This window comes from Brienomyrus brachyistius, unplaced genomic scaffold (genome assembly GCF_023856365.1).
Source record: "Brienomyrus brachyistius isolate T26 unplaced genomic scaffold, BBRACH_0.4 scaffold39, whole genome shotgun sequence".
Lineage (NCBI taxonomy): Eukaryota > Metazoa > Chordata > Actinopteri > Osteoglossiformes > Mormyridae > Brienomyrus > Brienomyrus brachyistius.
This window is the reverse complement of record NW_026042314.1, coordinates 3275303-3288687: the sequence shown is the minus strand read 5'-3', so window position 1 is coordinate 3288687 and position 13385 is coordinate 3275303. Positions and strand designations below refer to the sequence as shown.

The window sequence follows — 13385 nt, the reverse complement described above, 5'->3', positions numbered from 1 at the left end:
AAAAACTAAAAGGAATTTCTTCTGTTCTCCAAAAAGTTACTGATATCTTGTTGGATGGCTAGATGAACACCAATATGGTTCCTAAACCTCTCCTCAGGTTCACCTCGGCCATTTCATGTATTTGTTAAATTTCACCACCAGCTCAATTAATTCATGAAACTAGTTTTGAAAAGTCACTGAGGTATTGATTAGCTACACACGTGGACAAAATTGTTGGTACCCTTCAGTCAATGAAAGAAAAACTCAATGGTCACAGAAATAACTTTAATCTGACAAAAGTAATAATAAATAAAAATTCTATGAAATTTAACTAATAAAAGTCAGACATTGATTTTTAACCATGCTTCAACAGAATTAATAAAAAAAAAAAACTCATGAGTGTTGCTTGTTGCCCCTCGTTAGTCTTTGCATTTAAGTATCTATTTGTCTCGGCCATTGATGTTAGACCTTCCTGCTGCCTGTGACCTTCCCGGTTGCTAGTCCTCCCATTTGTGATCCCTCACGATCCTCTTTGTTTCCAGTCTCAGCCCATCTAGTTCAGCAAACCCCCTTTTTGTTTCGCTACCAAGGATACAGAGATGAGAGTCTTTTACCAAGCATACAGTGTCCAGAGTGGATGAGCATGACCACAGTGAGAAGAGGATCTGATGGATGGAGGACCTAAGTACCATAATCTTAGTAACGCATGAGCAGAATTGGACCATAAGAGGAACTGGCCGGCTCCATCTCACACATGGTACGTGGGTGTAGAAGTTACTCAAAACCATATGGCTGAAATCCTCCACATGTGCATTTTGAATATATTGGGCATCATGTCCTGTTTTAACCATGAGAATCCAGTGAGGGGCGGCTCAGTGGGTAACAGGGCTGCCTTGCAGCTGCAGTGTTGAATGTTTCCATCCTTCTCCTACGCTGTCTGTGTGGCGTTTGTTTGCTCTCTTTATCCCACATGGGTTTCTTCCTGCAGCGACTCTGACAGGCATCTGTAAATTGTCCGGACTCCATAACTGTGAGTGTTCCTTGTGATTAAATGGCATTGTATCCATGGTGGACCCCAGCTTTTTGCCCTGCGTTTCCTGTAATTGGCTCTGGGATACCCTTGTGATAAGTGTTTGGAAGATGGATGCATCACATCTTGGTACTTGTGACGATCTGTCCCGTCTCCTCCCAATTGAGCCAGCAGAGGTCACTAATGGCCCTCCGTAACTCTCCTAACCCTCCCCAGCTGTATCCCATCGTTGACGTTCTCCACCCTGGTCTGTTAGCCTCCTACACCTCTCTCCCGTCGCTGATTACTGTGTATAAATGTTCCTGCTCTCATGGTTCCTCAGCTCCGTCATCATTCTTCCAAGTGTTGTTTGCTGTATTCCCTTAATAAAGCCTGTGTCTTTCCCAGAGCTACTGCATCTGAGTCGTCCTTAACCCAGATTATATTACTCATCACATAGAATATCCATTTACATTTAACCCCATGGACACTAAGCTTTTCTCCCAGGGGTCTAAGGTAAGTGAGACCAATTGGACCAATTCGTCCAGATAAATACATTTGTAAAAGAAGTAGTGAATACGTTTCCAATCAATTCCTATTACACATTGACGTTATAATCAGAAGCCACATTATGAAATGGAATATATCCAAACAGCATTTTAATCTGACCAGTAGGGCATGCTGTTGTACCACTTGTAGAAACACTTTTGCATTTACCAGACTTGTTTATCCAAAGTGACTTACAGCAGTGGGAAGGGTTATGTTTTATGCATATTCTTGGGGGATTTGAACCCATGACCAATGCATCATAAATGCAACACTCTACTTGTTCAGCTAGAGAATCTCTATGAAAAAAGTCCTAATGACTTGAAGTAATCAGCTCCTAATGCCAGGTAGCTGAAAACACAATGAGGTTCTTCCTCAATGTGATGCTGCCCAACCCAGCAGACGGGAATCTGATGAATCAGACACGCTTGCCAGTGTCCAGTTTAACCTTTGGGGTCCGTGGACTCGACGGCCAATCAGAGATGGCAGACAGCTGTCCACATGGCCCCGATTGAGCGGTACGTTTGCGTAACCTGCTGGCTGTAAAAGGAGACCATGTGTTTGAATGCTGCATCGCAGGCCTGACACATGAGAAAGACCAGATGCCAGCCACCTCAGACATGTGGATTTTATCTGTGTTCCACAGGCACTTTCATATAAGTGATTTACAGGAACAGCCAGTCTAGTGCAGGGCAGCGCAAACACCCTCATGCATATACTGGTTTTAGCACAGCTTCATTGTAAAGCATATCAGATGGCCTCAGAATCCTGCTCCCTGCTTAATACAAGGTGAATAGGGAGTAGGAACTAGGGGACTAAGGACTATGGGATTAGGGGCCACAGGACTAGGAGACTATGGGACTAAGGGAATAGGGAACCAGGGGAAAAGGGGCTACAGTGTTAGGGACCATGGGACTAAGAAACAAGGAGACTAGGGACTTGTGGATCATGGAAGTGGGGCAAAGGGGAATTGGGCACTATGGACTATGAGACTAAGGTATAGAGGGACCACAAAATTTGAGCACTTAAGACTAGAGGACTGTGGGACTGCAATGCAGCATCTCCGGAAACCTGTTTACTCCTGCTGGGCAGCTTTCATGTGGCACCCCCTGCTGGACAGTGGAGACACTACAGAGGCTGTGTATTGTGTTCAGTCACCTTTTACTGTAAATCACACATGGGTTCACGCTCATTTGTGTCTGCTCTGAATCCCCATGCGCCGAGGTGAAAACTCCATCCACTTTAGGTAATTCAGGGGCCTCTTGCCAAGTTATGTGAGCTTCGTGTCTGATTCTTTGGGCTTCCGTACTGGAAGCAGTCCAGGGTAATTCTGGGAAAGTGTGGAGCTTAGACAAACCAAACTACAGCGTAACATGCTGCCAAGGGGGATTTTAAGATTTTGGTATATTGTGTGGGCATCTTTCTGTTCTTGATATTGATTGATGTATGTAATTATGTAGTATTTTTAATATACGGATAGCGCACTATTGTATACAAAGCGACAAGCCAAGCTTGCAGTTTTGCAGTGTTCATGTGCTGCCACCTTCTGGGAAAACGAAGAACGGATTTTCAGATTAAGATCTAAAAAACTACACATTTACATTTTAGCCCATGTTACACTGGGCTTTTCTCCCAGTGCAGTAAGGTCAGAGAGACCTACCAGCGAGAAATCTACCATAGTTACTGTTGTATATACATTTATACTGACTTACATTTTACTTATTTATCAGAAGCTTTTATCAAAACGACATACAAATGAGGAAGCAGATTGACACTGTACGGTGCTGGGCGTCGCCCCGGTATGCAAAGTGCTTGGAAAGATTAAAAGCGACAAAACATTGTATAAAAGATCGAGTCCAAGTGCAACAATTATTAAAAATAATACTTAAGAATATCAGTAACAGAGCTCAGCACCAGCATGTATGGGCCCTCAGGACCTGTGATGATGAGCACAAAAACACCAACGCAAATCCCCAAACTGCACAATATTGTGTTTTGAGTGAAACCTCAATGAGTCTTTAGGTCCATGATACTGTAATAATTTCGAGGAACTTTATCGCTGCATGCAATTCCCAAAGCGCACCACTAGATGGCGGCTTCCTACCGTGAGCTGAAACAGCCGCCGTAGGGGCGATACGCGGCAAGTTTCCCCAGCCGCCAACCGGCGTGCACCGGGGCTGCGTCTGGGTCAGGCTTTTGCCTGCTGCTTTCCTCCAGCTTATTTTCTTGTGTAACTTGGTGCTGGGCTCCTCGCCATATAAACAAACTCAGCCTAGCAAACATTAAGAAATCTGGATGCTATGAAAGGATCGTCTACCATACTCCCATATTCCACTCTGCTTTCATCCAATTGTCTTTGGTTTGTGCTGCTGGGAACCATTATCGCTGTCCTTTTATTTTGCTGCAAACGTAATCGTATGATCACATTATATCGCGACGTCCCTTGTCCCCACCCACGTTTTGTTGAAACTGCATGAAGGTCAGACCCACTTTTGTACCGTTTGAAACACATGTTGATCATTTTTTCTCCTGCAAAAAAGAGCATTTACTTTTATTTTGGAGATATTTTTTTGCAAAGCGACTTACAATTGAGAAAGCGGCGAGTTGAGCAGCAAACTTAAGGCGGTGTGACTAAGCAGGTTTGGACCCACGAAGCTCAAATTCCACAGTCAAACAATTTAAAATTGTTTCTTTGAGAAGGCAGACGCAGGCAGTCACCGGTGCGTTTGGGGTTAAGGGCCTTAGTCACAGGAGCATAGTGATATAAGCCACTGAGCCAAACGCCAACCCACAGCACTGACCTCTGGCAGAATTCACCTTTACAAGCATGTTTGGCAAATGCCACTAAGTACAAAACTGATGCACTTTTACATAAATAATTGTACTTATCATCAGGGTTCAAGTGTCAGAAGTGCTTCTGCTACTCTTTAGTAAGGTTGCAAATTCCATCTGTCCATCCATCCATCTTCTGTAGCCAGGTATACACAGACGCACACACACAGACACACACACACACAGACGCACACACACAGAGGCGCACACATGCACGCTAATGCGCACACACACACAGACGCACATGCGCACACAAACACGCACGCACACGCGCACACACACATAGGTTTGTAATTATATCTTTGTGGGGACTCTCCATTTGTTTCTATGGTGAAAACTCTAATCTCAACAATGACAGTCTACCCAGCCCCAACCTTAACCATAAGTAAGCAAACAAAATACAAGATTTTAGGTATTTCCAGTTTTGTGATTCTATTCACAGATTTTTTTATGAAATTGAGGTTATGTTTGTGGGGTGTGGGGAGTGAAAAATATCCTTACATGGCAAAAGGTTTTTATCTCATCGTGGGGGACATTTGGTTCCCACAATGTAATACACTGTGTTCACAATTATTAGGCGAGTTGTGTTTTTGGGATTAATTTTAATAATAAACAAATATAGTGTCATCAGTCAGTCCAAAATGTTAATGAACCTGAAGCCTGAATGTTATGCAAGGGAAATAATAATAATAATCAACACTTTTATTGTCCCTGTAGGGAAATTGTCTTTACGCCTCCCACAACTTGCTCTTTTTTTTCCATAGAGGAAGTTGTCTGCGAAGGGCTGCCACCTGTAGCGGCACCCAGGGGTTAAGGGCCTTGTTCAAGGACCCACAGGCTGAGGCTGGGTTTGAACCTGCGACCTTCTGATTACAAGCACACAGGCTCAGCCCACAGAGCCACACGCTGCTCCCAATGTTCCCAGAAATGTGAGTGTGAACATTATCAGGGGAATACATGTCTGTGCACAATTATTACACAACTATTAGTGTGCAGAATTATTACACAACTATTAGTGTGCAGAATTATTACACAACTATTAGTGTGCAGAATTATTACACAACTATTAGTGTGCACAATTATTACACAACTATTAGTGTGCACAATTATTATGCAACTAAATGGAACACCTACATTTTCCCATCTCCCTTGTTCATTATCATCTTTCAAAGTGCGATTAATAAACAAACATCACATAATTTCCAAATAAACAATTCTGACATGAAATATCAATTAGTGAGCAATATAGCCACCTCCTTACGGATGTAGTGGGAAGTGCGAGTGTCCTGCAGGCTGGAGAGCTTCTGATGACGCGCTCAGCGGTCCGGACCCTTCAGAAGACTGTGCAGACCGCTGAGTGCATCATTGGCAGCTCTCTCCCCAGCCTGCAGGACACTTACACTTCCCACTGCATCCGTAAGGCCACCAGCATTGTGACTGACCGGTACCATCCAACCCACGAACTGTCTACTACCCCTCTTCCATCCGGAAGAAGATTCTGCAGCATCAGGAGCAGGTCTGCACGACTGCAATAGTTTCTTCCCCCAAGCAGTCCGGCTGCTGAACAGCAATAAGTCCTCCATTCATGGAATCTGGTATTTTCTTGTTCTGTTGACGATTAACTTTTTGTGCAGCCTCCCAGACACTGTTCAGAGAGCTGTACTGCTTTCCTTCACTGTAAATCTCCCATATAAGCAGGGCCCACAAGTTCTCAATAGGGATTATGTCAGGTGATTATGTCATTATTCTGTCATCCTTAAGGCCTTTACTGGCTAGCCATGCAGTGGAGTACTTCAATGCATGCGATGGAGCATTGTCCTGCATAAAAATCATGGTCCTCCTGAAAGATGCTGACTTTATCCTGTACCGCTGCTTGAAGAAAGTGTCTTCTAAAAACTGACAGTAGGTTTGGGAGTTGAATTTGAATCCATCTTGGCATTTTCTGGGAAAGTAGAGTGTACCCTTGGGGAGGTGGGCTCCGGCTGGGCTTAAGATACGGTTTCATTAATGAGACTCACATGGTCAGAAGGTTTGAGGTAAACGAGTCTCACTGGCTGTTTCTGAAGGTGGGACCCTCCCCCAATAAAAATCTCACGTCTTCAAATTAAAATAATAATTGTAACTCTCCACTACGATTATTCATGTTACAAGGTCCAACTGACAGCACTACTTTGAGGAGAGTTCTTCATCTTCTACCTGTGTGTTGGTAGAATAGTGATTCAGAACATGGGCTTGTGATCTGAAGCAGGCGGGTGTTCGCCATTGTACCTTTGAGGGAGGTTCCTCACTAAATTAGCCTAGTTGTGGGCATCTCCATCACTGCAGTTTGTGAGGGCTTGGTAATCTAGCCACTTGCAGTTGTTCCCGTTTTAAGGTTCCCTTTTAATACCGCTTGTAATCAGTCAGTGGATGGCGATTTGGTGGAGTGTTCCCGGACCGGCGTGAGCCAGGCAGCCGGTGGGATACTGAGCCACTACAATTGCTGCTGTTTTCTGCTTTTGTTTCGTTTATTTTGTTTTCGGGTTTCCTGTTTAATTAGTATTAAGTATTTATGTGTTTTGTTTAGTTTGTTGTACGTAAACCGTGGGGCGCCGTTGGGGAGGCTTGGTGTTGGGTGGTGAGGATCTGGTTTGGGGGGGGGGTTAGGTCGTGGTCGTGGTCGCTCTGCCTTCTTAGCCCACCCCCCTGGTGTGTGTATCTACGCCATGTGATGTGGTGCCCCTGTGGAGTACCTTCTGACAGTGTCCCCCCCCCCACCCCAAGGTAATAGCTGCCGGGTTTGGGTTTCTTTGTGTGATTGGAGTGTTATTCTAACATGATCTGATTTGTACCATTTGTGGGTAATTTTTAAAGTAATTGCTTTGCTGTTTGGTTTTTCCTTTGGAGTGTTAACTGAACGCAGAATAATAAAGGCAGTGTTCATGGTCTTCACGTCCCCCAGGCGGTGATTATGAATTTGTGTGCTTTTATATCGGAGTGGGCGTAGTCGGCAGGATTTCACCAGTACATGGTGCAGATGTGACTCCCTGATCGCTCCCTGAGGAGGTTAGGTGAGATTTTTTTTTGGTTTTTTATTTTTTGGTGTTTAATTTGTCATACTGGAAAGGCAAAGCAAAACAGCAGCATTAGTTTCCCAGGAGCCGCTACTATTTTGAGTAAATTTTGTTTGCCGGGCTTCGTTTGTGCCGTCTAGTTTTATTGTCCTATTGTCATTATGGACGACGAAGTGCAGCAGCTCAGGAATTTGTTGGGGCAGCTCCAGCCTGATAATGATCGTTTGCACCAGGAACGAGCAGAAGTTCCAGGTCCCTCTACTGCCACCCAATCCTCCCCTGCACCTCCACCTGTTTCGGTCGAGCCTCGTGTCTATACTGAACGTTTTACTTTTATTTCTAGAGACCGGAAGTGTCCAATGTTTGGGGGCAGGTCTGGTGTGAGCTTTGAGGAGTGGGAGGAAGAGGTGCGAGTTTGTATGCGGGCCCGGCTTCTGTCGTCTGCTGATCAAGCATTTTTTCTTTTTGACCATTTAGAAGCGGAAGCTAAGGAGGAGATTAAATATGTCCCTGCTGTTGAACGGGGTGACCCAAAAAGGAGATACTGGCACATGGAGAGTCACGTCACCGGTTACAGGGTGGTCCCACACGCAACTACAACCGGATCTTATATACGCACGCTGGCCACAACAATTAATCTATCAATTCAACAAAATCACGATACCTGAAAAGATCGCACATGGAACTCATGTTTTTTTTCATTGGTACATGTCAGGGTCTTATGTTCACCAGAAATGGTTGTCAGTTCAACAAGACATGTATCAGGATGCACCAAGAGAGCTACAGAAAGTCAGTGATACCAGATGGGCATGCAGGTACTATGCATGTAAAAATCTCATGGACAGACTGCCAGCTGCATTGCGTGTACTACATGAGATAGATGGAGAGAGCAGTGCGGAGAGAACAGTGGATGCACGGGGCCTGCTTTCACAAGTAGACCTTACCTTTATTGGAATTCTAGCAGTTCTTAGGAAGATTCTTGGGGAAGCCAAATATCTGTCAGACATGCTTCAAGCACCTTCCCTTGATCTAGCTAGAGCTGTGGACCTAATCCAGGCCCTACAGGACACTTTATGGGAGTACAGGGGTGAATCATGTTTTGATCAACCGTGACAAGATACTGTGTACAGCAAAAATGTATAATGTTGTAGTTGAGGCTGTTTTTTTTGTGATTATAATTTTATTGTCATTCCGTCAATTTATCAGAAGGCACATACAGGACAGAGATACCACAAGAATAAATGACAAAAAAGCAGCAAGAGAAAGGAGAAAAAAGAAAAGAAAAAAAGAAAAGGAAACACAGAACAACTTTTCACACTTGACATGTTGGCAGCAAACTCATATAAATTAGACTCATATAAACTTCAAAGAAGCTCTTTAAGAGCAGCAGCCATATTCCTCCAGGTATTTACAGTGATTGCTTTGCCTTGTTAATCTTTGCAGTGGTATACTCTAAATAGACAATGTAATGGAATGAGACAATCCAGAATTGCTTCAGGTTTGTATCAAGGTGTATCCATCGCTGTAGTGTGGTTTTCTTAGCAGCTGTAAAGCCTGCCTTTAACAGTTTTTTATCACGTAATGAGAACTGGTACATCAAGTCATCGTTAAGCAATAGTAAGCAAGGCTCCATGTCAAAGTATAGTCCAGTAAGATCACATTACACACGAGTGACAAGCTTCCATAAATGTTGGGTCACTGGACAGTCCCAGAACATGTAGAAACGTACCGGTAGTGTCAGTGTTGCAAATGCTGCAGTATGGATGGGGAGCAGGTTTGATGAGATACCGTTTGTAGGGTTACAATAGAAACGATGGATAGTTTTAAAGTGAATACGTACATAACTAAAGTTTTTGGAAGTAAGGCAAAGATTCGACCGCACTGTTTCCCAAACCGGGTGGAATCCTAACCTAGAAAGTTCTAAATCCCATTTTGACAGAATCTTCAAAGGCTTATGAACATTAAGGAGTAAATTGTTGTAAATGATTGTGACTGTGCCTTTAGATGCCTCGACAGGATCGATCCAGCTAAACATTGGGTGATCATCTAAGACAGAATTCCATGGCACAGCATAGGTCTTCATTGTGGATCGTAGCCTGAGGTCGAAGAAAAATGAGAAGCCAGGCAGACTGTATTCTTGTCCTGGAATGTGCGCACAACATTCGCATCAAACGTATTATAAAATGTGAAAACCCCCTTGGATGACCAGGGGGGACAAACAAAAGCTTTATAGTCTGACAGAAAGTGGAAATTGTTCCATAAAGGAGATTGTTGACCTATTACTTTTTCGGCGTTGTACCATGCAGCTAAGGTGGATGAAAAGATACAACCAAGTTTGTGTCGTGATTTACGAAGACCTACCCCTGGGAAAGGTAAGTCCTGGAGTCCGTGGGGATGCACTATAGCCGATTCAATACCTCTCCACGACACTACACTGCCTGCGTCTGTCCAAGTGCGCATAGCCCTAATTTGAAATGCCCAATGCTAGAGCTTAAAATCAGGGAGGGCGAGGCCACCGTCTGATTTGGTGCGCTGTAAAACTGAGAAGCATTTCCTGGGTTGTCTGCCGTTCCAAATTAATTTGGATACAATGAAATTCAAATCTTCAAAATAATTTGGAGGTGGTACACATGGAATCATAAAAGACCAAAAGATAAGTGAGTAAAATATTCATTTTGATTGAACGGCATCTTCAGCTAGAGAAAGACGTGGAGACAAAAGGCTGGAGGAGATAAAGACAGCGCAGAAAGAAGATGATGTATGCAGACAAGTGACAAACCACTGTTTCACAGAATGGCCAGAGAGATGTAAGTTAGATCCAGACATTAAACCATACTGGCAGCGCAGAATGGATTTTCACCTTGTTCACGACCTTCTCATGAAGGGAGAAGGACTTGTGATACCTCCCCCCTTGAGAGCGGATGTTCTTCAGCGTCTGCATGAAGGCTATCAGGGAATTACTAAATGCCGAGCCAGAGCTACACTGTCAGTATGGTGGCCCGGTATCACAGCACAGATTAGCCAGATGGTGGACAGCTGGGTCCTAAATGGCCAGATCTGCAAGTTTTTCGCAAGCAGGATGAGGAGAGAAGGCATCAGCAGGCAAAACACTACAACCGCAGACTCCGCTCCAGACCTCTCGCAGAACTGACATCTGGTCAGACAGTTTGGATTAGCACAGAAGGGACTGCTGGGAGTCGTCAAACCTGCAGATACTCCTAGACCATATGTTGTAGAGACTGTAAAGTTCATCTTTGGCCTACAGGGACTGTTACTAGGTCAAGTTGACTGGAAAACCACCTGACAGAATGGACTTGTGAACAAAGAGGGAAGTTCAGTAGAAGAGAGAGAGAAAGAGAGGAGGTTGTTGATAGCAGTAATAGAAATTAATGTCAAAAGGTACACAGCACATTTGACTTAAGCTAAAAGAAGGAGGTGTAATAATAGGACTACTGTTCCCTTAATGCTCTATTCCCCACATTGCTTTTGTGCCTTGTATGCAGTATTCCGTTGTTGTATTAAACACGATCTAACCATATACTGACAGTCCCATCTGCTCATTATACAGTTTAGTCAGGGTGATGGACTAAATCCCAGCAACTGAGGGGACAGTTAAGTTACTTTGGTTAGTCTTTATTTATTTATTATTTTTTTATTTTGGGTTATTTCTGTATGTTTTTCCCTTTTTTAAAATTTTCTTTAATTACATTTGGTTGTTTGGAGCCTATTGACACTTGGTAGAGGGATTTAATGGACAATAAAGAATGTGCATCCTATCCTATCCTGTAAGGCCTTCAAGTTTGTCTGGTGGCCCACAGGCCAGCAAGTAAAGGCAGTTTAAAGTTTATAAAAGTTTAGATGAATGCAAGTATTTTCTGGCTGATCATGTACACGGGACTGATTGCTTCCTAATCGTATAGTTTTTATTGTTTATCGTTTTATATGTTTTATCCTGATTAATTTGCAAGGTATAATGACAGACAGACAATATGTAAAAGAATTGTATGTAAATCAATTTTGAAATTAGCCTAGGGCTGGGCAATATTGTACAATAGTAAAGTTTTTTTTCATATGAAATGATATTAATAATTATTACGATATAATTTTATTCCATATTTTTACTTAAAATTCACATAATTGCGTTTAAAAAGGCAACGTGAAAATTGAGAAACGTGGAAATTGAATTGACTGCAAACTGAAATCTAAATTTAATAAATCATATATATGATATTTGAAAATAGCCTTTGTAGAATTCTATGTGAAGACCCTCTGGGCCAGGCGCCCTGCCGCTCTGCATTGTTTTCTTTGCATGTACAACTTTGTACTCCATAATTTTTATATTTTATCACGAAGCCTGAAGAGCAATATGAACTGTATCATGCTTTAAGTAAATTGTCTCATCCTTTATTAGATTTAAACACAGACACAATCCACAGCAAACTGCACTTACAGCCTTCATCCTGCTCTTCAGTCTCTGAGGTGCTGCATCTAAATGGGGACTCGTCAAAAAGCCAAGTGGAGCTGTCATGAATGAAGGCCTTGTTCAAGCTTCCCCTGCCTGACAGCAGGTTAGTCTCTCATTTGACTAAAGTATATTTAACTTCTACAGAACTTTGTAGGCTCATCTAGGATGGAGAATTTCTGCTGCTGAGCGCGTTAGAAAAGATTCTCAGAGGGAGATACTGTCATGCCCTGCTCGTCGGCTCCTCGTGTGTGCCACGCCCCCGGATTACCCACGTGTTCTTTCCCGATTGTACCCAGCTGTGTCTGATTATTTTCAATCAGTCCTGTGTATTTCAGTCCGTGTCTTACCTGAGTCCTTCGTCCGTCATTGATGTCTGTTGCCGTCCTGTGTTCCCTGCCCCTGATTTCCTGAAAATAAACCCCGTTCGTCCCGAATCCGGCCTGCCTGCTTCCTGATTCCCCGCTTGCCCTCACGATCGCCGCTCTGCCCGCGATCTCCCGTGACTGATACGAGTCCTAGGTGCCTGCTGGGTACATATTCAAGACAGAGTTAGGACCGACGCCAATAATTCTGCACCAGATTAGAGGAAAAAATTGTATCTTACTGAAAATTTCATTCATAGAATTTTACCTTAGACTTGGTCAGCAGCCATGTGGATAAATTTCAGAACTACAGACGGTCTGTGGGTTGGGGGTGACAGGCAGGTTGGCAGGTGGGGGCACGCGGAATGCTCCTGGGGGTGTGGTGGGTGTGCTTATATGATTTACAGGAGCCGAGGCTAACAAAGGCACTAAACTGCTCAAACAGCCTCCTGTACGAAGTTTTACATGAAAAGAGGCCATGGGCTTGTTGGCGCTATGTTTCTCAGCAGACTGACTAATACAGCCAACTGGACCATCTACCTCTTCAAAAACATCCATGCAGAGTTTCCTGCCTGTTTCTGACAGCTTTCACTGTTATTCTTTTGCTCCAGTCCTTTGCACTTTTCCAGGTTTTAGTACCTTGACCTTTGCAATCTGGAGGATTGCTACCCTCCAACTAGCTGTTTTGGGTCAAAATGGCCCCATCTGTGTTAATTTGCATCATTAATTACAACATAAATTGATACATTCCAGATGAATTTTTAAGGTAATTTCAACAAAAGCCTGTAATATCATTTTCGACCACCATGTGACACCACAAGCCATTGGAAAACCACTAAGATGTCAATATGAGATTTGGCAGAACTGAAAATATGATGTTAAATATATCACAGTGCAATAGTTTTAAAAATAAATCACTGACTTTGCACGACTATTTTATGTGTTTTGTCAAATAAAAAACCTGAAGTATTTGAACTTGAACTGATACTGAGCAAAATATTACCTCTTACTTACATGAAGGTTCGCATTATCTATGATGTAGAATAAAAGACACAAGTAAACAATCCATTTCTTTGTTTTAACAATACAAATGTTAAAGTAAGAAAACAAGATGATACAACAATTCAAATTACATATTA

At 43.1% G+C, this 13385-nt stretch overlaps 1 protein-coding gene and 1 pseudogene across 2 annotated transcripts in view; one reads left to right on the top strand and one right to left on the bottom strand.

The window, feature by feature from the left end:
* LOC125722480 (cytohesin-2-like) overlaps positions 1-13385 on the bottom strand; it is a 256228-nt pseudogene that overhangs the window by 151228 nt on the left and 91615 nt on the right.
* Positions 1-13385, top strand: part of LOC125722512 (uncharacterized) — a 249238-nt gene that overhangs the window by 160285 nt on the left and 75568 nt on the right. The gene's annotated exons all lie outside the window — the stretch shown is intronic.